General features: G+C 32.7%; 1 protein-coding gene across 2 annotated transcripts in view; it reads left to right on the forward strand.

Moving 5' to 3' along the window:
- The window catches only part of LOC124533263 (beta-arrestin-1), a 95581-nt gene that overhangs the window by 18986 nt on the left and 48658 nt on the right, over positions 1-27937 (forward strand). For both annotated transcript variants that reach the window (XM_047108487.1, XM_047108494.1), the window contains exon 2: positions 23552-23615. The gene's annotated coding sequence lies outside the window, so the exon portion shown is untranslated. The remainder of the gene's footprint in view (positions 1-23551; positions 23616-27937) is intronic.

Below are 27937 nucleotides of genomic sequence, written 5' to 3' on the forward strand. Positions count from 1 at the left end.
AGCGTTCAGCTCGGGGCACGGCGCTTGACGTGACGGAAGCAGCGGCAGGGGCGTCGCTTCCGCAGCGCGAAGCGATGTGTCCCGGTTGTCCGCACTTGAAGCAGATGAGGGCTCCTTTCGGTGTTGACTGCTGCATTGACCGGGCCTGTGTAGTCACTGGCAGGGGGTGCTTCTTAACTTCCTTCGCCCTAAAGCGACAATCGACTTGCTTGTGTCCGAGTTTCCCGCATACGTTGCATTTGAGCGGTAACGTTGACATACGGGCTCGCTGTGCAGTGTCCGCCGCGTCGTTTACGTCTTGTGACACTTTGCGTTTCAAATATGAGTACGCTTGTAATTCTTTCTGTAGGTCATGGCGTGAAGAAATCTCGGTAGTGAACGCGACTCGTTGTAATCTAGTATCGATTTGTGCCAAATGAGCTAGCACAACCGATACCGCAATTTGTTCAGTACTTGCATTCTTCCATCGATTCATCAATGACGACAGTACTCGGCTAGCATAGGCGGCGTAGCTTTCTCCCTCGTTAGGCTTGCTGGTGTTCAACTGCATGAGGATAGCTGGGATGGTCTCCGTCGGAACAAACCTCGCTGAAAAAAGCTCTTTGAGTTGAGGCCATGTGATTCCGGAGTAGGTAACTTGTGACAGCCAAGTCGACGCAGTTCCTTTTAAAGCTTTGCTGAGAGCGACTATTAACTGAGATCCTTCGAGTGGGTTGTCCGAAAGGCACAGGTCTGCGGTTGCACACCACGATTGAGGGTCCGCTTCTGGCTTGTCAGGATTGAACTCTGGCAGAGTCACGTTGTTGCTGGATCGCGGCGTATTCAGTGCTTGTATTAGCGCGCGCATTTGCTCATTTTGCATGTCGAGCATCTTCTGCCATTGACTTGTTTGAATATTATTTTCACTCGGTTTCTCATTTACTCGATTGAATCCCACTTCTGATGTCGGATCGATAGCGACATCAATACGATCGTAAGACATCATAGGGGCGTATTACTAGGGTGATCGAGCAAAGAGGAAACCGCGAATACAGGAACACGTTTATTCTACGTTTAAAGTTCTTAATACACTAATTCAGTATCACACTGTATCACACTTGGCAACGAAGCGAATGACAGTTCCTAGGATGGAGGTACTGGTCTTCACGAGAGCGGAATCGTAAGTGAGTCGTCTCTGAGCGCCTCCACCGGGTAGGCTCCGTCGTAGCACGAAGTTAGTCGCGTCGTGACGTATCGATAGTGCTGCCGCCTCGCGGGATTCGTGCCGCGCTTCGTTACGCTATGGAATTCATGACCGTCTCCGACATATATATATATTATAAATAATGATTATTGGAAACATTTATTAAAAACAATGCAATTAGTTCGCATAGAATCAGATTTTTCGACAGATTTCTTACAGTCACCATGGAGTATTTGGTCAATGCAAGCAAGTCCAAGATAAATGTGCGGGTTCGATCCCCGCACTCTGAACTAATATTTTATTATTTTTAAAGGACTATATTTAAAAATATATATATATTTTATAATTATTAAAATTTAATTCCTAACAACTATGCATTTATTTTTTCAGAATTAAGGAAATCGAAAAAAAATAACACGGAAGCTATTTCTATTACGTTAGAGTTTAATTTTATCAATTTTGTGTATAATAGGAAATATAGTTATGTATGGATGAAATTTAATAATAAAAAAAATAAATAAATACAAATTAGCACATCACATGAATATTTAGTGGTGCTTGCCTGGGTTTGAACCCGCAATAAGATGCGCGCGTTCTACCCACTGGGCCATCTTGAAATATGTAATTTTTGTGAACCAAAGAACTAAAATATTTAGAAGTGTCATATACGTAATTCAATATTTTTTAAAGATTGGAAATAGTATCAATTGAAAAATTTTAGCTCGTAGCTTCAGTGAAAGTGGGTGAAATATTGATTGCAAGTATCCAAGATATTTTAATAACGAACGACGACGAACGAATAATTAAAAAAAAATATTTTAATAAAAAAATTGAAACGAAATTTATTTGTTTTTTTGTTAAACCAAAAATAAATAAAAATATTTGAATTTAATTGAATCAGTTTTATTTCAAATATCAGTCAAAAACAATACAAATAATTCTAATATCCAAACTATTTTTATGAGATTTATGACTAAACCCACTGTGATTGACCGAGTTAACCAATAATTCTACTAAACCGACTTGACGATATTATTTTTATAGTAACTTTTTGATGCTGACTTTTTTAACTTAATTTTTTTTCTTTGTGTACCGATATTAGTAAAACGAACAAACTCTACGCTTTTTGTCAGTGTACAAATTACGAACAGTTCCAATTTTATTTAATAAATCGCTTAACAAACTTACAAAATTTAAAAATAGGTACGATTTAATATTTAGTATTACAACTAATTGAATTGATACAGTAAAAATTAAAGAAAAAAATGTTTAAATTAACTATTTTTTGTACATAAAATAATAATAATTTAAGTTTAATTAATTCTGTTTAATTTTATCATAATTTTTTAAATGACACAAAGAAATTAAAATAATTCTGTTGTCCTGTCTATTTTTATGAAATCTATGATTGATAGAATTGATAGAATTGACTTCGCTTCGCTTTCGCTCGGCGCGGCGCGCGGCGGTTCGGCGCCATCTATTGGAATATTCAGGCGTAACCTCGCCGCCTCGCTAAGCGTAGTGCGCGGGGGGACATGCCGTTTTTGTCGTTAGACTCGTTAGTGTATGTATGTGTGCGCGTGATTCTCAAGGGCAATTAGCTCCTGTAGTCCCCTTAAGCAAATACGAAACGCCACTTTTAAGCAATTAAAATAAATCATACATATAATCTATTCAACATAATATAAGAACATAAAAAATTCTAAAGACTACAATATTATAATAATACAATAGAATAATTTTATGATTGACAGTAATCAGTATCGTTCTCAATAATAGTTATATTTGAACAACTGAGATTATAAATTTTTGAATACAACAACAACAACAGCCTGTAAATTCCCACTGCTAGGCTAAAGGCCTCCTCTCCCTTTGAGGGTAAGGCTTGGAACATATTCCACCACGCTGTTCCAATGCGGGTTGGTGGAATACACATGTGGCAGCATTTCTATGAAATTTGTCACATGCAGGTTTCCTCACGATGTTTTCCTTCACCGCTGAGCACGAGATGAATTATAAAGACAAATTAAGCAAATGAATTAGCAGTGCTTGCCTGGGTTTGAACCCGCAATCATCGGTTAAGATGCACGCGTTCTAACCACTGGGCCATCTCGACTCCTTTGTGAATGAAATATTTAAAATGTTCAATATTGATAAAATTACAATACCTTGGACACGAGAAAAGAAAATCTGTTGACAAGTAATAAAGTTTCAGACAAACTTACAAAAAAAATATACGGACGAATAAAGAAACTTTTCCTTAGTTGAAGTAACATAAAATTAGTAGGAATGCGAACACTTGACTGCTATGGTGGGAATGTTGTTCTCAATTCTGTGTTCACACAGTACGATTAAAGCAGAACTTACAATAAAGCTAAAGCCGAAACAGACAAAACCACTCCACAAACGAATGACATGTTTCCACTATCGTCCAGAATCACAATTAGAATTATGTATAGCGAATAAAACAGTACCTACCAACTTGAGTTGTTATGCTCACTGCCGGACTATTTGACCTGACCTATATTCTTGGATACATCAACTGAAAGCAATGACACCTTATTGCAGAGAAGCACACGAGAACGTCCTTTTAATTACTTAACACATTTTCTAATTACCGATTGCCCAATCGAGTATAGTTAATGGTCTTAATTGTCTTTAGAAGCTTAATCTTGATTTGAGGAAGTGTTGACAAGACGTAATGGCCATATTAAATTTCGGGATTTACGGAAAATGCCGAATTATGAGTTAAATCAATGGCCATCAATAACAGGCATGGGTAAATACCCAATTTTATATTCTTATAAAGTGCAAAGGGAACCTGGACCATAACCAACCAAGTTGGTGAAGCAACTTTTTACTGTGGTTAAATAAGATTTATCTCGCGGTTAGCGTTCTGTGCTTAATCAAAACAGCCTAAAAAACCAACTTACAATTTATATACCACGTGATCCAGTATCAGTCCGCACTGGAGCAGTGCGACGGAATAAGCTACAAAGTCGAAAGAAGAAGTGATAGAAGGGATGCCCAGTATGGGGTGGATTTTACAGGATAGTTTATTTTTTAACATATAAATATATTGAAGCTCACAACTATCTTTTGCATTTAAAATGTTTTGTATATTGGGCAGACAGAATATATTTATATGGAGTCCGAAAAGATTATGCTAATTATTATTCACGGCAAAGTCGTCCAGCAGATTTTTGCATATGAAATTATTCAACACTATTCTTGGTCTAATGAATATTTATAATGTGATTTACGTTTTTACATAATATAGTCTTGCACGCAAGTACGCATTACGCCTTTGCAAGTATGACCTGTGCTAAAGCTTGGCCCCAATTCCACTTCAGCGCCTTCGATAACAATTTTAGCTTCAAAAGTGAGTTTGTAAGACCTAGCGTATTGTATTGTGTAATGACTGAAAAACTGAGAATTTTTTGAGACACTATATAATGCATGGACAATATAGTAATGAAATAATGATATTGCAGATGTTTTAATGTGATGTAAATAAACAAATTCTATAGAATATTTAGTAATAGGTTGGGGAAAAAGTTTCTTCGTATTTTATATGAACATTCAAAAAGTTTTTTTTTATAGTTTATTTACATTTGACTAAAGTATGTAGGTGCCATTTTGTTCCATAACTTTTTGCCATCTTGTTGGTAGTGACATGATCCCATTGCTGTAAAAATTTTGAGGCTTCTGATCGAAAAACTGCGACAAGTGGTTTTGGCAGTCCTCTCGTGATGTTAACCTGACACTGCTTAAGGAATTCTGCAGAGACCGAAACAGATGAAAATCTGAAGGTGCAAGGTCAGGACTATACGGCGGATGCATTAATACCTCCCAGCCAAACTCTCGTAATTTTTGTTGAGTGGCTAAAGATGTGTGAGGTCTAGCGTTGTCATGGTGAAAAACCACACCCCTTCTGTTGATCAATTCTGGCCGCTTTCTCTCAATTTCTTGCTTCAATCTCATCAATTGTTCGCAATACAGTTCTGAATCGATGGTCCTGCCGGGCGGTAACAGCTCATAATGAATGATGCCCTTCCAATCCCACCATGCACACAGCATTACCTTGTTGCGAGTTAATCCGGGTTTTGCCACAGTCTGTGAAGCTTGACCGGCCTTTGACCACGATCTTTTTCGCACGTTCTTGTCGTATGTGATCCACTTATCATCACCAGTTATCAGCTTCTTCAAAAATGGTTCGGTTTCATTACGTCGTAATAAAGAATCACAAATGAGTACACGGTTCATTAGGTTTCTTTCAGTGAGTTCATGAGGCACCCATATATCGAGCTTTTTTGTGTACCCAGCTTTATTCAAATGAGTCAAAACCGTTTTATGGTCAATTGCCAGTTCTTCAGCTACATCGTAACTACTAATATGCCGATCTTGCTCCACTTTTTCAAAAATGGCATCAATTTTGTCCGTAACAGGGCGACCAGAGCGGGATGCATCTTTGATATCAAAATTTCCGGCTTGAAAACGCTTAAACCAAACTTGCGCTACTCTCACAGATACTGCATTAGGTCCATAAACATCACAAATTTTTTTCGCGGCTTGAGTTGCATTTTTACCTTTTTTATAGTAAAATTTTAAAATGTATCGAATTTCTTCTTTAGATTCACTCATTTTAACAACAACAAAAACAAATGAAAATCACACAAATTCCTAATTTGAATTTGGAAGTGCCTTCTTTAAAATTAAAACTTTTTAATGATACCAAAACCAGCCAGGTACAAATAGTATAGCCAAAGAGATTTTATTACAAGTTCATACATACTATATGCGAAAAGACTTTTTCCCCAACCTAATATCAGTATTGCACCCGTGCGAAGAGGGGGCGGTTAGTATCATATAACCAAACACATTACCTTTTTTTATTTGTCGATGCTATATTTAAATTGTGTAAACTATACAGTATTAAATTGAATTTTAAGTACCCATTTGTAAGGTAGATTATACCAAAAATTACCGGCAAGAAAATACGAAGTTACTTTATGAAAAAAAAAATTAAAACAACTTCAATTAAACAATTCGAAGCTTATAACGTCTATATTATCATATCAATCAAACTACGTTTTCGTACCATACACTACGTACATATTACCTATATGTACGTTTCAATATAATCAAAATGGCATGACATGATATGGGAAACTCGGCTCAATAAAAGATTGTGATGTATTGCGCCATCCCGTAATCCATTTTCATAAATCACATTCTCGTGCTTAAAAAGATCCAATTTGTATCTTCAATATTTTCGACTGTATTTCGTAAATAATTTTTAAAGTCAACGTTATTTATTTTCGAAAATGATGTTAATACGTACGTGACGTGTTTTAACAAAATGTATTCGTGTAACTTAATATAGAGTCCATTTTTGTGACAAAAAGTATTTATATTTTACGTCATGAAGTATACAAAATTAATTTTTCAAATTTAAGTTATTTTTCGGATGAAAGTATTTAAAACTGCTTTTAATGTTAAATAGAAATTTGTTGTCAGATTCTACTTAACGGGTTATACCTATTTTAAAGTAAACTATTTATAATTTTTAAAAGTTGATTATCCAAAATTCACGCACACATCTTATTTAATAATTTACTTGTGTTGGTTCTCTTTGTAAACAAGAACAACGTATCATACCAGTTTCACAACTTTGACCCAAGGGTAGTGTATAATGTTTCTAACAACGTTAACTTTACTAGATAATACTAGAAATAAACATTTTATGAATCTGAAATCTTATGTATATGGAGTATCTTATAACTTGTCATATGTTTGATTTTACAAAAAAGAGTGACTTATTTCCTTTGGCTTATATTTTTTTTTAAATAAGGAATAGGTTTTTACCTTTTCGATTTAAAGATATATTAGTGTAATTGAAATGTTCATGAACCATGATGTATATATATCATTGCCGTCTACAATATTTACTCCAGTGTGTGTTGGTAAGTGTGATAGAATTTAATTGGTGGCATGTAGGTCTCAATACAATGTTTTCCTTCACCACCGGGCACGAGATTAATTATAAACAAAAAGTTAAGATGAGGACATGAAAGTTCAGAAACGCTTTATCGGATTTAATTCTGAAATATTTCGATTAAAATTCTTCTATTTTCATTGAGTTATATTCGCTTTTCATTTTGAAATAAAAAAAAAAGATTCATTTAAATTACACGACGCGGTTGCCATCTATTATTTTATTAACTTCGTAAAGTCAATACGTGAACATACTAATAAATCAAAAAGTTCTAGTAACTATTTTGTAAAATACAATACCTGCATGCATACCATACAAGTCATCCATTACGGTATGGTTCCACGTGATGCCGTCAGTGCAGACAATTCATTACAGCCAGAGGATGTGCATGCTCATATTAATGAACCTGTGTATTGTCGACGTATATAACGCCTAACTAGTATTGCTTATGAATTGTGAATAAGATCGCAGCGACCGTCGGAGACTCGATTTGGAATTGCTTACATACGTACGATATATAGACAACTGACATAATAATTAAGAAGTCGCGAAAATGAAAACATATAATATGAAAATGTTAATTGTGATAATAAAAAAAAAACGATGGAAAATGAAATTATTCTAGTCAATAACAAGAAAATAATAGGCCCCACGCCTGTGAAGATAAATAAATAAAAACTTTATATATTAATTACTGTGGAGGTGATTATTGATACTTAGATGTATTACACTCTGTCAGCTCAAAGAAAATATATATAGATAAAGGAATTGGTAGTTTGTATCTATCTCTTCTAGGCATCAATAGCAGAACTGACGAGAATTTTTTTAGTATCAATTATTTATAAAAGATACGTAAAAATAGTCTTATTTAGTATTAATACTCAATATTGAAGTTATTTCGCATTTCCCGGAGGAACAAAATTCAATTTAGGGCATCTGTCCTAAATTTAATCCAACATGTTTTTATGTAAGTGATTCTACTATTCATTACATAATGTCTGTTGCCGAAAACGATAAAGGTTTAATATGGCTAGCCCAAGCAGGTATCTCATTTTCATTTTAACGAATTTCACTTGGAATATTTGAACTAAACTATGTCGTAACCTTTTAGTTGGGAAAGGGAACATCAGCAATATGCTTTAGCAAAAGTTTAAACAGCTCAAATTCAAATAGTACCTACCGATACTATCATATTATATTACTACATGATTTTACATTTCATATTTTCATTACGATTTTTTTGTATTTAAATCGAACTACAAAATTAGCAACCCTTCTCAGCTTACTGCCTTCGCTCGATGACAAAGACTTTAGTACTTAAATATTCAGTGGTACAACCCTAAGCTTAAACCACAATCTTCGGTCAACAATCACGTTTATCACCTCGACTAGAATGATGTATTTTATTAGAATTTAAATTAACAAGTATTTGACAGGCGACCTATTACATAATATTTACCTAACTTATCGACTTTTTCATTGATTAAAATGCTTAACTGCTGTATACCGAGCATTATAAATGTAAATTATTTAATAAATATTATTATTAAAGTAATACTAATAACGCAGAATGTACTCTGGTGTGTTTCTGTAATGTAGTTTACATGTAAGAAATGAATAAATTATTGCTAAAGTTATGTTAAATGTTAGTTCGAAATGCACTTTGTGCTTGCATTTTGCTCATATTTAATGAGTTTTAGTTGCAAATATCACGAACTAGAATAGCTGCATAATATTAATGTGGAAACTATTACGTTACAATTTAGAAAAACGCTTACGGAGGCATTTTTTGAAACAGATTAAATCATAAAGGAAATACGTCTTTATGATATTCTTAGATGAAATAAAGATTGTGGATATGTATAGTTAAAGGACAGTGTAGTTATATAATGGGATATGTGTATAATTATAGAAACGGTGTCCACTATATATAGAATTTCTGTTGCTTCCATCTCAGAAAAAAGATGCCGACCTACTGACAACGTCTATGATATTTTAAGTCTATGCCAAAGCGTAGACAAAAATGTATACGAAGATTACTTTAACAAAACTAAAACTATAATGTTTTCTAGTATGTGTGACAAAAGTAATAACTTAAATAACTCGTCAATGCGAAGGTAAAAATATGTCTCCTGAGTGACATACAAAAGCACGACCAGGCGAGTTATAATTCTATCTGAATAATGTATTAGGAGCAAAGTACTGAACAATATACTCTCAGCTGTCCGAGCAATTATATCGTTACACTGGATAGTATTTACGACGCTGAACGAGAAGATTGTTAGGTATAAATAAGGCAAAAGAAAAAATTATAAAATGTGGATGATATTATATTATGTGCTAATAAATAAACAATTTTTATCAGCATAAGAATTAATAACATTAAATGCTTAAATATATCCAAATATTAACTAAAAATTGTTAGTGTATAAATCTTGACCGCGTGGAATGGTGGAAAGTATTCTAACATTACAACTAAGAATTTCCCCGTTGAATCGCTTTTCCGATCATCTGGGCAAAAAACGAACCAGCCCTCTTGTCACCAGTAGAGGCAATGAGGCGAGGTTTTATACTTCTGATGAAGCTTTTTGCTACTAAATAATAAGCTAATAAATTGTTTAGATTATATGTATATTTATTTAAATACTGCTACTGCTACCCAAGACTTCATCTGCGTTTGACGTAACTACTCCCTTTGGGTTTATACATGAGTTATTTAATGCAAATTATGTTTTTACATCGGACTGTTAAATCTTAATATTATTCATTCAAAGAAACATATTCTTCGGCTTTATATATACAAGTATAGTTATATATTACGAATAGCTATTCTCCTTTTGAAAGGCCAAAGGTCAATACAGGCAACGTAACCTAAAGCTTTGATGTATCTACCTGAACTAAGAACTATTACATAATATGTTTTTGTATGATATGATTTGATATAACACTAATATTATCATTCATTAAAAAATCAATACTCTATGATAGGTTGGATTTTTGGTACGGCTCTATGTAAAAAAATAATAACGATAACGTTTGTAATGACGTTAAATCTTTTAAACTACACAACGGATTTTAATGTGATTTTCAACAATAAACGAAGTGATTTAAGATGAAAACAATCACTTAATTGTAGAAAATTGAATTATAGAAAAAAACGCCGAAAATTTCATTTGTGCTTGCTAGAAAAGCATATTTTATTATTTTTGTTTATTTTCAATCTAAAAGTTGTATAAAAATAATAAAATTGGAGTGTCTGTTTGTTATATTAAAGTAATCGCTTCCGTTTGTTCCGGATAATCTCTGGAAAGGCTGAACCGACTTTAACGGGACTTTCACTGACAGATAGCTGATGTAATAAGAAGTAACTTGAGCTACTTTTAGTTTAGAATTATGTGTAATATAATAATAAAATGTCCAGTACCGCGCGCAGGCCCCGCGCATGTCATCCCTCGTCACGTCGGGTGCCCCACACCAACTACTTAATATCACAAAAGCTGCCTAATTCAGGATTAATAACTTATATAATGTTGTCTTAAATTTTCGCGATTACACATTGAAATAACTGACTAACTACCTGTAGACTGTCTACCCGTGACCACGAACGCTGTAAAGTGCTCGAAACGTCGGGATGTTAAAAATAATTAATATACGCGATTCAAATCCATTATAAATAGTTTTAGTTTAATAACTTATAGTAAAATCTGCGAACTGAACAACAATATTACAGTTAAAGTAAAAAAAATGTTAAACAGCTAGTAATATTATAAGACGAAATAAATCATTTAAATCTTAACGTACTTACATCTTAGAGTTAGTATAGTTCAAACTAATATTTTTGTTTAGTTTCAAGTTAGTTTTTATAATTTAAATCCATTAATTCTCCAACTAACTTGTTTAAGTCGTAAAGTAATTCTTAAGAAAACCTTTGAGCACAAACAACTCTTAATATTTAATCTTAATGTATTTATTATAGTGGAAATGCCGTTCCATTAAAACGAAAAGTAAACAATTAGAATTATAATAGGTAAATTATTATGACTATAGTAATAGTTATCCTGCTATTTTTAAAACAATAACCTAATATCGGCCTCTGAATAAACCAATTAAATGTGACGATTAATTACAAACTTAGTTATTTATATTTATTTAACAAATGGGCTACCTCATGATAAGTAGCCATCCCCACCCATGATATAGACATTGCAGGAAATATAACCACCCCTTCGCCAATACGCCATCAATCTTTAAAACTAGGATGTTATATCCCTCTTGCCTGTATATTTCCTGCCTCAAATTATTCAAGCATTAGCTTCAAGCCGGAAATAATGAATATATGACGAGTAAATGGTAGCTACTTCAATGAGTTTGCACAAAGCTTACCACCAAGATAGACTTGCTTACTCACTCTTCAAACAAGAACATAATAAGATTGCTGATTGACGGTACAATATTTCAGAAGTGTAACGTAACTAGATCGACTGAAAGAAAGCCTGACGACGAAGTCAACAAAACAAACCAAAAACGTCAACAATCGATATTGCAATAAAGATTTAGTAGGGATATGTTACTAATGATACTATTAATCGCTTTCTAAGACTTATTACAACCCTTTCAGTTTTCAATTTCCTATAAGTAAATAGCCAATGGATTTGATGTGATGACTGTTATCACTGCCCAGACAAAGTTAAGAATGTCGTGTCACAACCTAGGTACATATGTTGGTTAACTCTAATAGCCCTCATACCAGTTGAAATAAATCGAACGTTTGCTGGTTTAAATATACCAAAAAATGGGATTCAATAAACCTACCCCCGCATACAAGCACACACACAAAACACAGCCACTCACACACATAATTCAATAATAAATGGTCGCCAAATTTATTTTTCATAACATTTTCAATTGGTTGGTTACATCAGTAATTATGAAAACAAGGATTACGACGGTCTGATTGGTAAATAAAAATGTATTTTACGATATAAGTTAATACGTATTCTTGTTATAAAAATAACTTACGAAGGAAAATACAGAAGGAAATAACAAATCATCAATTAGTCCCACGAAAGTAACCCTGAACTTTAACAAAGAGTATTCTACGAAACAAAGGATCGAGATTCCGTTAAATTGTATTATTCACGTGTGTTCAGTCGACGTCAATAAGACGTAAACATTTCGTTGACTAAATTCAATCATGACATTGAATTACACAATCGTTTAATTGGCAAGAGCAATGACCTATCAGCGGGTCAGCTTTGGGGCCACGTAGAGATTTATTTGTGATTCTCTTGCGTCATGACTAATTATATAGGCATGTTGGAATCTTCTTTTACGTTCTCAAAATAAAGCATAACGTATACTATACCACATTATAGAGATAACGTTGAGTGATTGCAGAAATATAAGGTTTAATGGAAAGTATTTTATGTGTAATAATTTGAAACCATTTTTAGTTTTGAAATTATGAGGGTGCGATAATAATCTTGCAACAAAGCGTTTCATACAATTATGATATTCTTTTGAATAAAATTTCCGCTCAGACAATAAATCTTTGAGAGAAGTGAATACTATTCTCGTCGGAAACATCCCATTCGGTCTTTAAATGTCATCCTCATGTCAGAGAAATAATAAGAAAATTATAATTGTTGATCCCGTAGTGATTCTCAGCCTTTATTCAGTCAAAGGATTCGTATAAGGTATTCAGTACGTCACTTAGTGTATTTATGTGTCATGTCGCATGCATCCGATATAAGTCACCTGCGTGATGACGTCAGCGAGCACGAAGGCGTTCGAATGCGTAAATACTTACAAACATAAAAAGGCTACTTGTAACTCCTAAGTACAGTAAAGGAGCACATTGTATTACGACTGTTACTTCTTTGTAAATCTTTACATCTCATCGATGGTTTAAATAAGTGTTTAATTAACATCTTGGTATTTACCAAAAATAATACAATAATTTTTAGGTTGTAACTCAAACTCAAATTCCTTTATTCAATATTTACTTATTGATAGTCAAATTAAACACTACCACCTGTTCGGAAAAAGGAACACCCTGACCTGAGCAGAACCGGCGAAAGAAACTCAGCGGTTTTTTTGTCAAATTAATAAGATACATAATTGTATATGAATAGAAGTAGCCAGAAGGCGATCGTTTAATTCCCAAGGTGTGCTATCAAACATAAACTCCGAATGGAGTTTATGTTTGATAGCACACCTTGGGAATGCACACAAGCGTTCCTTAACCTTTTTTTTTTTAATTTGGCAACAGAAGCATTTTGAACGCTTTCTGGGATCCTGTTGTAAGAACACAGTAACAGCTCTGTGTTATGCTGCTTCGTGAATTTTATGTAACTAAAGTATGAGTTTCTGCAAGTCGATCTCTGCTCATATAGTAGGAACTTAATTATTTTCGGATTTAATATTTCGAATTTCAATTTAAATACCAAATAATTAATAATTCCAAGCGAGATTAAAAATTACAAGAATTCGATCGAAGCTGTTTGACGATTAAATTAGAACTTTGATTTTACTGGTGGTTTCTGATAGCAGCTTGTGTTACTGACACAATAGAAATCAAATCTGTAGTGTCAGATACCATACAAATTAATTACAACGTTCAAACATAAATAGTTATAGTTAGAACATTGGAAATTGCCTGTCAAACTTTACATGGAATATAATTACAATATTATGTATTTTATTTGTCTAGTATTACATAAGCGATTTCTAAGGAGTAGGTAAGATTATTAATGAAACTGATGGTACAAACCACCGAGTTTATAATTTAAGTAATTTGAAAAATATATTTAATCTTAGTTATATCTATCTGTTGCTTACTTTAAAAAGCCAAAAAGTTATTATACAATTAGGAACTTTACGGTTGATAGCACGCCTTTGGAATGAAACGATCGTCTCCTGGCTATTTCTTTTTTTATATTGAATATTTGAAAATAATCGCAAATACAAAAAATAGGTCCTGCTGAATTTCTTTCACCGGTTATTTTCAGGTCCGGGTATGTTTTTTCCGAACCGCTTAACCGTGTTTAATTCAACAAACAATTAGTAAGTGTAATGCTTCTATATTGAATCTTTAAATTTTTTATGAGAATAATGAATTGAAAAGTACTGGTACTTTAAAAAAACTCACAAGTGACTTCCTATTTTACCTTATACTCTTAATGTATTTTATTAAAAAAAAAAAGGTTTTACGGCGACTCATCTGGTCCGAAACCCACGCAGCAATGTTTACTTTGCAGAACTGCGTTTATTTGTTCATACTTTAGTTCTAATTTAAATTAAACACAGACTTAAGGCAAGGCACAACTAAGTTGTAGCATCGACAAATTTCTTAAAACATCCGAATTAAGTACGCTATCTGAAATTATTAATATTTATTTCTTATGTGAATATGAACTTTACACAAACGTAATTGTACTTGTAATATACTGACGACCTCCGTGGTCGAGTGGTGTGTACACCGGTTTTCATGGATACGCCACTCTGAGGTCCCGGGTTCGATTCCCGGCCGAGTCGATGTAGATTACCATTAATTAGTTTTCTATGTTGTCTTGGGTCTGGGTGTTTGTGGTACCGTCGTTACTTCTGATTTCCATAACACAAGTGCTTCAGCTACTTACATTGGGATCAGAGTAATGTATGTGATGTTGTCTCATATTTATTTATTATTTATTTATTTATGTTTATAATATGACCTAATATATTCGTCAATTTGACACGTCGATTTACAATGTGTTTTCTTTTCTATATCTGTAGCGACGAATAGTGTCGAATGGCGCGATAGGGAGCTATTACTCTTGGTTGTGTAAATCGGCAGTAATCGGTTTTATTGAATTTGCCGATGATACATCTAAGCTGTGTCATACTATACGTTTATATCGGATCGCTTGTTTGGTTGACGCTCATTGTTTTTATTTAATAAATTTTAATACTTCGAGGATACACGTGTACATGTCATAAAATATATACTTAGTTATATAAATGATATTTTTAGATTTATAAATAAATAAGAAAAAAAACACGCATGTCACGTTAGCTGAGCAGGAAAAGGCGAATGTACGTTTTAATAAAAATCCAATTTTACTTGTTTTTCCTTTCCGTGTTTTTTCTCTTATTTCTTTTTATATTATTTATAAAAACACATTATTAAGAGAACTGAAAGTAAACTGTATTAAAATAAATAATAAAAATTTTATGTGTTCGCAACCACGGTAACGTTGTTAATCATTATCGTTCAAATAATATCTAAAGTGTACTCGATTCATTTGTCTTATTGATCGATAATAGTTATAAAATGATATCTTGTTTAGTGTCGAGCTGTTGTTATGGTGTTTTGTTTACGATGCAGAATTATTTGCCATACCAACATAACGCATTTTGCATTCAATAGCTAAATTTCGTATAACCTTTTAATCGTGATCGTAATCTGAGATTGCCCAGTGGTTAGAACGCGTGCATCTTAACCGATGATTTCGTGTTCAAACCCAGGCAAACACCACTATAGCACATATATGCTTAATTTGTGTTTATAATTCACCTCGTGGTCGGCGGTGAAAGAAAATTTTGTGAGGTAACCTGCATGTGTCTAATTTCATCGAAATTCTGCCACATGTGCATTCCACCAACCCACATTGGAAAAGCGTGGTGGAAGATGTACCAAACCCTCTCCTTAGCATAGTTATCTATAGTGAATATTTAAACACAATCTTAAGTTCATGATCTACAAAATGTTATATCAATTTACCAAAAAAACCTACAAGGTATAAATCGCCTTTCGTTTTATTCTATATTTTAATATTGAACGTGGAAACGTGAAGCGCGTGTGACACATAAAGCATACGATGGTTTATTAGTTTTGTCCTTAAAAGCCTCTCCCGGTATTGATGTTAAGGAAATCTAATTACGACACGAGAGCCAAGACTGTGCCAACCTCATATTATATTTTATCTACGTCTAGGCTGAGGCAGCGTCGGGAGTTTAATAAAATTGTAGCTACATCTTCGTGCCCTAACGAAATTGTGAGTGAAAGTACAAAAATAAATAATATAAGTAGCTCTATACACTTTTTGTTGTGTGTTAAAACATTTATTTTTAATTTAAAATAAATAGACGTAGACAAATGGCCTCATTCAGTATGTTATAACTTTGCGTGTAGACTTTGAAACTTTAAAGCCTTGTTCGTATAATTTTAATATTTTATGGGGTGGTAAAATAATAAATTAGCTTAATATTATACGTTCATTTATATTTACTTAAATAAAGAAGCGCGCATGTAATTGGTATTATATAAATCTTATTATTACTTCTTTTGCTACTTCTTTGTTACTAGTTTTCGCCCGCGGCTTTGTTCGCGTTGTTTTAGATATGAAAAATTGTTCATTTTTGCGTCATTTTCGGTTTACTTATTTAGCCGTGAAAGCGCAAATATACTGATAATTACTTTCGCATTTATAAAGTTAGTATGGAGTTAAAAATACTTATAAAAATCCATACGTACACAAAATAAAGAGCGTTTGTTATTAAAATCCTCCTAAAGGATTAAGATCCCCTTAGTCGAAAGATATGAAAATTATAATGATAAATAAAATATAAGACACAAAGTAATATGGATTGGAGATTTAAATTTTAGGTAAATTGTTTTAATTTTAAAGCAGTATTTACGATAATGTTTAAACTGAACGTTGCTTTTTTGTTTGCAAGGCCATAAAAGTCACACCGTAAGCCTCCTTTCTTAAGGAGAAGATTATTGCACCACGCTGCTTCACTGCGGGCTAGAGAGCATATGGGCATGTGGCAAAATTTCACCAGAGCACCAGATGAATTTACCCTCATCAAAGACCTCTTGCCTGTGCTTGCTTTCGAATAAACAATATAAAAAAAAATTGTCTTTAATACACACCTGAGAAGGTGATTCGGTTATTGTAATCTATGTGATTGTAATGACACATTTCATTGCCATTATTATACAGGCAGTGGGCGTCAGCCGAGGTGGCCCAGTGGTTAGAACGCGTGCTTCTTAACCGATGATCGAGGGTTCCGACCCTGGCAAGCACCACAAAATATTCATGAGCTTAATTTGTGTTTATAATTCATCTCGTGCTCGGCGGTGAAGGAAAACATCGTGAGGAAACCAGCATGTGTCTTACTGCTTAGAAATTCTGCCACTTGTGTATTCCACCAACCCACATTGGAACTGCGTTGTGGAATATGTTCCAAGCCTTTTCCTCAAAGGGCCTTAACCCAGCAGTGAGGCATTTACAGGTTATTGTTGTTGGGCAAATAAAATTGTTATAACTAACATACTTCTAGTCACTATAAAAAGCGTATATGTTTTGTCGATATATCATATTATACTTACTTACATTATCCTACGTATGCAATGGCAGGCGTCAAGGTTAATTATATGATACTCAAGCAGGTGAAATGACACCTGCTTTATAACGCCTTGTACGCCATTTGACCTGCGCGCATCTGTACATTGTACTTATTTACCTTTTATTATTTAATCATTATTATTCAGTATACAACTTCGCTTTACGAGCTACGAGAAGAATTTCATAAAGTAAAAGATGATCGTGACTATATTAATAACCAGCTAATTCGAAATCACGTTTCGCTGTGTCTACGGGTATTCTATTTACGTGTATATATATTGGTATACATAACACTGTTACGGATGATATATTTCAAAAGAATTGCGCAATTATATTAAAATAAAATACTAAGTAAGTACTTTAGTCGAGTAGGCTCTACCAAGTACTTTAAATATGTATGTGTGATGATGAAATTATGAATCATTTTGAGTTATTTTAGAATTAGTATTGAGTGTTAATGTAGATTCTTCCGAAAATCGCTGTTACAAAATCTGTTAGTAGGTATGGTATATAAGGAGTAGACGAAAACTAAATGTAATTCGTATTCAAACATATGAACAGTCCCATTCATAATAGTAATGAGGTTATATAGAATTCAATAAAATAAATAATGCTATTTAAATAAACAAATCATCACAAGCAAATCACCTGAATTCAAGTGTTTAATAGTATGTTGAGCAGATATTAAACAAGCTGACGTAAAATTAGATTAATTGTTTCGACTGCATGCAAGCTTACATCAAACACGGGGTTTGTGGCCGAGTCACGGGTACAGTTGAACTGTGCTCACAGTCGCGTTTGTTATGTCAATAAACGTGCACAATTCAACGAGATATTAGTTCGATAATAGATCTTATATTCGAAGCGATAAGGACCAACTTTCTAGCTCGAATTTAAATTGGTTTTAACCGTAGTTTGGCGAGTCGGACAAATATTTGAAATGATTAAAACTGGCGCCGTAATAATTTCGACTAACTAGATAATTTAAGGAAATACCTATTTAGAGTTTGGTTTAGTTTGAAATTTGAATATCAAGGTATTTAATAATGAACCTTAAACTCCAGTTGAAATTGTTTTCAACTCCTAGCGAGCTGTGTTCCTCAGACAATAATTATTGTAATTGGGCGTATTTTTAAACGTACATTATAATATATACATATTTCTTTAAGTTTACAAGTTGTCCTTGGAGGTTCTCGGCTCTTGATTAACGCGAGCCTATCGGTCCCGGTTGTTACTTCGCAACATTTTAAAATAATGACTATAAATATGTACAAAACAAAACACAATATTGCTAAAACAAAAGTTATGAGATCGAATAGCGTAATAAAACGTTCCAAAATCAAAATATATTCACGTACCCTCATTTTGAATTGTCATGTTACAAGATATTTTAGGTGTATGATTAAGATGAGAAAAACCGTTAACCCCAGTAATTACTTTTTATCAATTATATCACATTTATATGTACAGATACATCATTATCAACAATCAACTAATATGAAGCCTCAGTTTTTCATCATCTTTTTAAACTCTTTAATTTCTCAATTTGAGAATTTAATTTCGGCTAAAATAGGCATTACTTCACAAAAGTTCGTTCCTTAAAAAAAATTAAGTAGCAAATAGCAATGCGTTTGTGCACAAGGTCATATTCATTCAGCCGCTTCACATTTACACAGATGGTGTGCATAATAAAACGTTGAAATTAGTTATTGAAGATACAGAGCTAAATATAGGTCTGTGGAAATTTCCTATGTTCCTATCACATTTGTAATCAGTCGCTATGATATCGATATCTATAAAGCTTTTACTCTCGAATAAATGTTTGCCAGCAAATGAAAGTATTTTGTGGGTTCATATTAAGCTATACATAAGAGCAAACATTTTCTTATCTTTTATCTGTGGTTTTTATTTTAGACTGATTATGTCAAAACTGACACTAAATATATAATGTTTATTTCTATTAATTTAATTTTTCCGTACCGTTTAATCTCCATCGTGTCTTCTCCATCGCAGGTGACATTGGCGAAATAATCTGTGCATACTTGGCACAAATAAAAGCCAAATAAGAAATGTATATTTTTTTCAATAATAAACAAAAATTCAATATATTTGTTTAAAATATAATTTAATGGATTAGATTCTGCAAATGTATGAGTACATTTTTACTCTTAGAAAAAAAAACTTTGTATCACCAAACTTCAACATTATGTTAGTGTGTAGGTATCAACAATCTACATTATTATATTAGTAATAAATTTTGTCCATAGTACCTACTTAAGTATAAAGCAGTTTCAAATGTTTACGAAATCCAGTAATTGTTACCAGAAATTTTAATTTATGTATTAAATCCACATGATTAGTCATTCTATTTATAAAAATATTTATAGTACAAATAAATCTTTAAGTTTCCTTATGTTGAATTTACCTTGTTTAAAAAAAGACAGAAAATAATTTGAATTACTTTACCTGATTTTAGCTTCCATTCACAAATATAAATTTACACGATTTTTATATCTGTTGTAATTATCTGGGTTTATAATGCCTCTATTTCTCAAAGTAAAAAAAAATATATTTGCTCTATTCGAGTAATTGCTGAATGGGTATTTCACGAGGTTACATAAAAATGATTTAATGCAAACAAACAAAAATAAATTAAGTTAGATTGACAAAAACCATATTTTTAAGAAATTGTTCCTCTTTCAAATGTACGTTAGACATATTGCGTTTTAAATTACTTATGAAATATACATAATATTACAGAAGAAACTTAAGCTTAACTAACTTTCTCACAGTCACAATGCAGCTGAATCACTTTCATGCATATTCCTCGCTCTATTCATTTAGGCAGAAAAATTAATGTATACGTATTTGAGTTCGAAACGAACGCGCTGCATACGATGTAGTGTTTTTTTTGTAAACATCCGACAATAGGTCTATTGTACGTTGATGGTACTACGCCAGAAACCACACAAGTGCCAACAAAAACTAAAAATCTCCATCTCTATCTGATGAGCGATGCGTAAAATACGTACATAATACAAGAACGCTATTACCCACCGTTGACATAAACTATGCCAATAAGAATTACATGCTCACTCGTTTCTCTATTCTTATTGGACAAAATACGATTTGTCTACGTATTAATTACATTGTGGTTCGGTATTTACTAGATAAACGGCGAACTTGAGCCCAAGGTCGTGAGATCCTCACGCTCATAGTTCCGCGAAGCTTAAATGGATTCCAAAAAAAAAAAAAACTGTCGGTTTGTTTATGACAAACGTTTCTCGCAAGTAACTCAGCGTAAACGGCCGTCCAAACTGTAAATTGAAAACAAACTTCGGTCCCATTTCTAGGAATTGAATACCGACAAAGACAACTAAAATAAAACAGGTGTTTTTTTAACGTCGTAAATCAGACTTCATTGTAGTAATGAGTAACAGTCCGCCTAGATCGAACAAGCTCGAATGAAATGCATCATTACATTAGCAATGAACTGTTTTGATTGAAGATTCATTGATAACGATTCTGACAATTTCAATCAAAGTTATCTCTATTTGTATTTATTACGAGCGCGAACTACGTTGTGTTGTTTTTAGATGATAAATGAGTTTTGAACTAGTATTCGTTGAACTTCATATAGGTAGGTTATGAATATATATACATATTATGAAGTTAAACGAATATACTGTATATGTATGTTTGTGTTATCGAATTTCAAATTTAACTTCAACTTTTAATTGTATGTAAATTGAGTTTCGTTGATCGAAAGTATTAACGATCGAGTTTCTTGCTGATTCAGTAGAATCTATTTCCGAACAAGTGGTGATTTTACATAAAACTTAATTATGTAAAATTTCAAAAGTCTACTTGAATAACGTATATATTGACCTTATTGTTTTATACCTATCTCATATTAAGTGCTTTTTTTAAATATACTATTCGATGTTAACTGTGAATAAGTGTATATTCCTCAACATACTTTTGCACAACGAAATTGCGAAAGCTATGAGTATATGAGTATGCTTGATGGGCGCTTCGTGGCTTACCGCTATTTCACTGACATTAAAATCAACTCTACGCTTTTTGAAGCATATACTTGATAATATTGTATGTATACTTATTTTAAAAGGTAAATCATTCTCGTATTCATATTATGCTGATTGATAGTTTTATTTTTATTATCACATTGAAGTTTGTAAACGTGATAACATATCACGAAATTGTGAGTAATTTTATTATCTCTTTACATTAGCTACAGTAATATTATAAATTTGAAAGTACTTCGAAAGCAAATTTCTGTTACCTTTTCACTCTCAAACCACTGAACTGATTTAGATATAATTTGGTACTGAGATAATTTGAGTCACCACTTAACGGGAGTGAAATGCGTGTGACAGTTTATGTGCTATATTTATAGATTTATATGTCAGCCAGATTTTAAATAAATTATAATAAAATGTCATAACGTTAATGTAATGTTATTATCATTAGACGCTTACACTGTATTATATACACTTGATATTAAACATTTGAAATTATGTTTGTTTGTTATGCATTTACGGTTATATCACTGATTCGATTGAGATTAAATTTGGTTCGATGCAAGCTTGATCCCCAAGGATTACTATTTTATTTCACCCTTTACAAGGGTAATGTTGGGGATAGGGGGTGTATATAATTTATTGAAGCATTTTCCTCACTGAAGTCCACGTGAGCAAATTCGCCGGTTCAGCTCATCATACAAATGTTATTATAAAATGTATTTCATGAAATATACATAGCTCAAAAGGCGAATCCTGAGACTCAGAATCATCCCTTAGTCTATACGAACTCAATAAAATTATGCTCCCAGCATAATGTTATTAGGTTTATATGAAAAGCAATCCGTAGTAGTAAAAACTGGCATGTTAACATTCCCGGGAAACCACATAATGTCATTAATTTTACGCCTGATCTCTTCGGTTTGAGAGAATACAAGTGTACGTTAAGTGTACTCATTTGTACGTGAAAATTATGCCCAGTTCAATACATAGTACTTATGATTATCCGAAGCTCGATGGCCAGGACATTATGAATTGTTTAAGCAACAACTATAGTTTGTTATTCAAAATTTATGTGAACATATAATTAATTTTAAGTATACTTATTGAAAGAAAACAGTACATGTTTTATGGAAATTTAAACAATTCGAGAAACTTCCACTTGTTTTTATTTGCAACGCATACCATCTAATAACTAACCTTGACATAAACAATGGCAAAAATTATTATTCCATCTACATACAAGAATCGTAGCAACTTTACGACTGACACTTCTATCTAATTGCAACGCACCATAAAGGTCCCTATCTGTAGCTTCGCCATACTTATTGGACAATTTCTCAAAGCAATACAGTTTTTTAAAACGGTTAAAGAAATCAAGTATCGTCGCTAACATCCTTTTAGTTTTATGTAATCTATTCGTTCGAATTTTGAAATTTCGTTCGAGTTCACAAACCGCAAATATACATATATACACCTACATATAACATTGTATCCTGCTAATTAGCCTTTAGTTAATATGTTGTGCTTCTTATTTATTAATTAATAAAGTAATATTATATATATTGAATAATAATTGTCTCTTTTTAATAAAAATAATGGTCACCAGTTACGGAATACAAGATTTATGGATACAGTACAGTACAGTACAGTACAGTACAGTACAGTACAGTACAGTACAGTACAGTACACAAGGTTTTGGAGATTAATAGCGTCGTTTAAGATAAATGTACTTTGTATACATATAATAAGGCAAAATATTGTAATGCGATTTAGTTCAGAAATTCAGTAATCTAAAATAGTATGCAACTCTTATTTATGTGGGAACGATTATACTAAAATTTCTACGGGATAGTATGATTCAACACTTTTTGAATTTTCACAGTTTAATATTTAATGGTCATTTTTATAAATAACAGTAAAATTTCTTTTGCAGGTGGATGTTAGCGCCTTACACAAATACCTAAACAAGATCGCGCCGCGCAGCCGCCCTTTGAGTCGTAAGTTTAACATTTTTTTATTTAATATTGTGTTAAGCGTGAAAGCCTCCGAATAGTCACACGACATTATGAAAAAGAAAGTCGGGTTCTCAATTGATATGTTAAGCAGGACCGAATGGGTGATAAATAACACATAATAATAGTTTTACTTCAAAACACTTTTAAATCAAATTTAACGTTTAAAGCATATGCAAAGACGTTTAAAAACCTGTTGCGTATATGCAATGTTAATACATACTTGAAGCATATAACGGAAAATGCACTCTGAGATTGCTAATCTTAGGTCTGAATTCGCTTGTATTATGTTCACTCGATGTCCCTGTACTACTACTATGTACGGCAAACAGCGTTATGATCCCGCCGCCTAGCTCATCCATCACACATGATGCTTCCTTTACACATTCTGGAGTATTCACCGTAATCGTTTATGTACACTCATCCCACGGAAAAATGGATGACTTGCAACTTTATAATCTAATTTAAAAATTATGCTATGGTTTTATATAATTGCAATTGTTTGAACCGTTTCTTAGAAAGGAACAAAGCCCGACTCTGTTGTGAAGTAGTTGCTGGCAATAAAATTTTTATACTATGCGAAAATTATTACTGAGGATAATGTTAAAAATGTATGTATTGTTCACTCCATGGTTTTATTTTCGTAAGTAATCAATTTTATTTCGGTCCAATTTTGTATGTAAAAATATAATTGTCCTATTTTAAATATAATTTTAACAACCCTGTTTTATGTTTTGTACAATTGATTTTTTCATTTTATGAAAATAAATATCGTCGTCGTCTTATCAACTGCAAGTCTTGAAAAGATCAAACAAATCTATATTGCACGCGTGTGGCTTGTATTTCTATTGAATGTAGTAGACTCGGTAAAGTTGTAAGTTTTTTCTTAAATAATACTACATATATAAATATAAACACAATCATTTTCGTATCAGTCACATAGGTACTTAGATTGAAAGCCACGACACGATAATGCTCGTATCAGTCACACTGTGTTCACAAACTTTGATCACTCCGGGGAGTCTTTGGAAACTGAACTGAAGGTTGTCCTCATTTCCGTCGGGAAGAACTCTTGCTGATAATCTCCGAACTTTACCATTCGAGTAAAAGTTTGTTTTACTGCTGTTAACCTCAAATGCTTGTTTATTTCCTTGAAATAAGTCACGATCAGATGAAAAGTCTTCTAAAGTTCGGTATTTAAAAAAAAACAAACGAACAACTACAACGATTTGCTCTAATGTGTTATTTTTTGTTTTATATATTTTTATAAGATATTCAGGTTCCAGAAATAACAATAGGTCCTATAGAAACTTAATAAAAATATTTTTTTACGGACTTCAAAACTATTGCATTTTTCGTTTAATTTATTTAAAAAACTGGATATTGTTACAAATATATACAACTTAAATTGTGTAATTGATAGTAAAATAGGTGAAGTTGATAGTAAAAAAAAAACAAACAATTTAGCAGTTAAATGACGCTGGTACTCTCAGTAGTATTGAAATTGGAATCCAGTTACAGTGGCCATTAGGCAATTACTAAATCTCTATAGCATCAGAGCGATTGGATATCAATCGAATATAAGACTGTAAAAAGCATTGCCGTCTAAACAAAACAAGTGGATCTCCCGCGAAACTTCAGGTTTTTCTTAAGAATCGAAAATAAAAATTTTCTTTATCTTTTTTAAGCTTTTAATTCTTTTTATACGACCCTAGTCCCGCTCTCTAACCAGCCAGTAATCTAATATTAAATCTTTGTTAAATGATAACAATTTAGTAAATTGCAATTCAGAAGATTTATTTTTCTGCACGTATATTGCTAGAGCTCTTCATAATGAGACCATAAGCCATTTTTTATATACAGATATCGTCCTATAATCACTGGGACAATCGGCTTACGCTATTGATATATAAGACATGCAAAATGTATATAATGCATTCACGATCGATATAAAAATACCGCACTGCAATTAAGGTAATGGAAATTGGTTTCGCGATATATATTATTTTTTTCTACGAATATCGGTGTACTTTTCATTTCGCTACTTCATTCCCACGGGGTAACCCGGTCATGATATAATGCATATATGTATCTATGTAAATGTATCGAACTCGAGTTGTACGACCTGTCTCTATAATATTTCTTACTTTTTTCTTTAAAGCAATCATGAACTGCTACACCATAAATTTTTTGTTTTCCCGGTGGATGTTAGCTGATAATTTTGATTTTAGTTTTTTTTCTTAATGTTTTATTTTCACCTGTATGTTTGCTTTAAAATATTTGGTTTTCGCATCTGATAACAATTAATTAACATTTATGAATATATATTTATTTATTTTGTTGTGTTGTATAAGTGTAATTCGTTTAAGAACTATTAAGTTGAATAATTTTGAGTTATCATTCTGAAGTTGGTGAAATCGGTACTGTTTTCATTGGAGAATTCTAAATGGTTACGGAAATTAAAATCTTTGTATTTTTAAAGTGTGTTTATGATTTTTTCATATATCTATAATACATATTTTTATTAACAGCAAACCCTTTGATTTAATCTGTTACGTATTTACATAACATTGCATTAAATGCATTTTAGTTTATTAATATATGACTTATGTTTATTAGGTCATCAAATATATATTTGATATTGTGAATAGATCAAATCTAACTAGAATAACTTGTAGTCATTAATCATATATCATTAAATTTCCTCCCATATAATATACATCATTATCATTACATAGTATAAGACCAAGTCTCTTATCACTGCCTGTCCCTATGTATGCTTAGATCTTTAAAATTACGCAACGGGTTTGATGCGGTTTTTTTAATAGATAGTCTAATTTGAGAGGCAGGTTTTTGTAATACATGGACAATCCAGTATTCTTTACTAGATTGATAATTTTTGAACATTTCTGACGTGATGTCGTAAGTAAACAAATTCTGTAGTATATTTAGTATCAGTATTGCACCCGTGCGAAGACGGAGCGGGACGCTAGTATAATAAATCAGAATGAAATGTTCGACAAAGTATAACGTTCTCATATTAATGTACAGTTAATGATAATATGGAAAATTATCAAAGACTTTGGTGTTTAGATAACTGTAGCAGCGGATATTTGAAATTATAAAACGGTGTACCCATTACGCGAATCAAAATTACCCATAATTTACCTATTATGGAGATAGCTCTGTGTGTCTGTGTGTGGAATTATTTATCTGAAGTTGATAATAATCAATAGAAACAATTTTCATTCTTAAGGAGCAGAGATGGCCCAGTGGTTAGAACGCGTGCATTTTAACCGATGATTGCGGGTTCAAACCCAGGCAAGCACCGCTGTTTCATGTGCTTAATTTGTCTTTATAATTCAGCTCGTGCTCAGCGGTGAAGGAAAACATCGTGAGGAAACCTGCATGTGACAAATTTCATAGAAATTCTGCCACATGTGTATTCCACCAACCCGCATTGGAGCAGCGTGGTGGAATATGTTCCAAAACCTTCTCCTTAGAGGGAGAGGAGGCCTTTAGCCCAGCAGTGGGAATTTACAGGCTGTTGTTTGTTTGTTGTTTGTTTGTCATTCTTAAATAATCATTACATAGTATAAAACAAAGTCTCTAATCAAAGTCTGTTACTATATATGCTTAGATATTTAAAATTACACAACGGATTTTGATGCGGTTAATAGATAGAGTGATTCGAGAGGATTGTTTTTGCATATAATACACGGACAATATAGTAAAAAAATACTGATAATTTTAGAAGTTTGTAATAGGATGTCGTAAATAAACAAAGTCTGTAGTATATTTAACATCACTTTTGCATCTGGGAGAAGCCGGGGCCGGTCGCTAGTTCAATAATAAATTTGAGCTCGTAATTATGATTTTACAATCTTGCATCCTTTATTTTAATCTTAAATTTTTTAATAATCCTTTCTCTGCTGAATGCCCCTTACTGAATTGATTCAGTATAAAGTTGCAAACTTTAAAACAGATGTCGCGAATTATAAACAAAGACATAAAAGTCAATGTTCTTTGAAGTAAACCTGTTACGACACTTGTGTTTAAAATAGCTTTAATTCAACCTTTCAGAGTTCTGAGGGTACGTGTAAGTATTACAGAGGTAGTTAAAGCGTCAGAATTGTAGGAATAAAGAAGGCCCTTGAGTGAGTCGTTACTCGGATTGTACCTCACGTCCAAAGAGTTATTAAGGAAAATCTTAATCACCTCTCCTTTTATTCGCGCTCGTATCAAGCGGTAACGCCCAGTTTGAGTACGTCCAGCGCAATGGAATGTTAATCATTTGCTGCCTTCTT

The sequence above is a fragment of the Vanessa cardui genome, chromosome 1 (genome assembly GCF_905220365.1).
Source record: "Vanessa cardui chromosome 1, ilVanCard2.1, whole genome shotgun sequence".
In the NCBI taxonomy this organism is placed as follows: Eukaryota; Metazoa; Arthropoda; class Insecta; order Lepidoptera; family Nymphalidae; genus Vanessa; species Vanessa cardui.